This window comes from Carlito syrichta, unplaced genomic scaffold (assembly GCF_000164805.1).
Source record: "Carlito syrichta isolate Samal-C Ts95f unplaced genomic scaffold, Tarsius_syrichta-2.0.1 Scaffold308240, whole genome shotgun sequence".
NCBI lineage: Eukaryota > Metazoa > Chordata > Mammalia > Primates > Tarsiidae > Carlito > Carlito syrichta.
This window is the reverse complement of record NW_007252336.1, coordinates 376,835-379,108: the sequence shown is the minus strand read 5'-3', so window position 1 is coordinate 379,108 and position 2,274 is coordinate 376,835.

Below are 2,274 nucleotides of genomic sequence, written 5' to 3'. Positions count from 1 at the left end.
GGGGGAGGCGCGCGGGGCGGCCACGCGCGCACGAGTCCAGGGAGAGGAGCGACCGCCCTGCCTCCCTCCCGACTCCACGCTCGGCTCCGCGAGGAGGCCAGAATCCGACTACAGCCATGCGCGGCGCGGAGAACCTTCTTAATGCTTGCTCGTACCCGGCTGGATGGGAGCAGTAAAGAGAGGGCGACCCTCCCCTTTCCCGGACAACAGCGATCGCCGCCTCGCGACCCTCAGGCAGCTGCGGCCCGACACTCCAGCGGGCCCCGGGCACGACCCTTCAGTTTCTCCGGCCTGAGACCACCACTAGGCCACTGGGCCCGGCTCGCTCCGAGGCTCTGCACTCTGGAGATGCCAGGGAGCTCCTCAGGCTGTAAGGCCGTCCGTGAAGTAGCCGACCCCCCACCTCCGATCTGCAGTCTGAGCTACTGGCTCCCCGCCCCCGGGCCCGACGTGGGGGTGGGCGATGGTGGCGTCTACAGACCAACAAGAAACCCCCTCCCCACCGTCGGCGACACCGGCCTGACACCGGAGGGAAGGGCGCGGGGCCGATGGCTTGCAGCCTGTTGGTCTCTTCCAGGTGCCATCAACGGCTCCAGCCCGTCCGGCCCGAGCCGCGCGGCGCAGGTAGGTCCCCTGCACGGCCGCGGCCGGCTTTACCTGTGTCTGTGTCAGTCCCAGTGAGGCGGCCAGCTCGGCGCGTTCGGGTAGGGCGAGGTACTGAGTCTTCTGGAACCTTCTCTGTAACGCGGCCAGCTGAAAGCTGGAATAAATAGTCCTGGGTTTACGAACTTTCTTTGGTTTGCCATTCACCATCCTCACCTCGGGCTCGGCCACTTCTTTCTCTAAATGATCAAAACAGACTCGGTTAAATATCTTCAGAGACAATGGCCCTCTTGCAGAAGGACCTCGAAGACTGTCCTCTGACCAGGCCGTCTTCGGTAGCAGCCCAGATCACCACCTTTGCTTTTTCAGACCCAGAGGAATACACCCCCCCACCACCACCGCCACCCACACTTCGGGAAAGCGGGGAATCTCTGATGAATTCCCACTCTGTTCCTGTGGGCAGGTTGTGCAGAGCGCTTCGGCCAGCACCGCCTCCTCGTCGGCGCCTGGGATCCCTCCTGCTCCCGGACTTGTTTTTACGCCCACCCCGTGCTCTCTCGCGTTCCTAGGACTGGAGCAGCCAGCCTCGCCCAGGGCTTCGGGGAGGAGGTCCTGGGCCGTGACCCCGCGTCTGTCGGCGTCTGTTCGGGCGCCCGCAGAAGCCAGGCATGGAGAGGGAAGACGCTCGCCGAGGTCTCCAAAGTTCAAAGACCCACAAGCTCCTTCACTTGGGCAGCGACCGCTGCAGACAGAGGGCCGGTTATGCAGCCTCCATAATCTCGTGGCAGATCTGCGAGGGCACAGATGTGTCTGGTTTCTTTTACAAATAGACTTAATATGTTCTTGGTCAAAAGAAAAAAAAATCTTCCACTTATGCACGAAATTCAGAGACAGGGAAAGAAACGAAGAGACACTACCCTGGCTCTCTGAAAGTTCAGCGAGAGTTGCACGTTGAAAAGGACCTGGTGGTGGTCGGGCATTTTCGTAGGAAAGGGGCGTCAGGTCGGCACGAATTTCTCACTGCTATAAGTAAGGGGGGGGGGTTCTTGCTAAATGCGTGTTTTACAAATGTGCCTGGGGCCACAAGTCCCCTTCCCCAAAAGCCCCACAAATCTGGAATGGGTGGAGAGCCTCCCTAGGTGTGTGTGTGTGTGTGTGTGTGTGTGTGTGTGTGTGTGTGTTGGGGGGGTTGTCGCTCTGGAGAGAGGAAGGGTGGAGGAGAGGGCTGTGGTCTCGCCTCTGCCAGAGCAGGAGATGCTAATATTAGCAGGATTATTAATGTGCTGGTGGGAAGAGATCAAACCCGACCAGTAAAACCCTCCGCAGAGACCTCATGCTTCTCTCTCGCCGTCCAATCTCTCTGACCCTCTTAGACTCTCCAAGTCGGTTTCAAGGCAGGCGATAAAGGGGGAGGAGGACGCATAAAGGGGGGAGGTTGCAGTTGGGGTGGGGAGAGAGAACTCTCCCCTACGACATGACCCCTAGGCAACCCTCCTCCACGTTTAAATGGTTTTTTGTTTTTGGAAATGCCTTGGGGAAACCGCAGCGCTGTGGGCGCGCTCTTCCCTGGCGGGCGGCGGCTCCGGCCCTCCGCCCAGCGCGCTCGGGGTCTGCACCCCGGCAGCCGAGTCTCCGGGCAGCCCTCCACCCCGCCCGCACGCTCACCCAGCC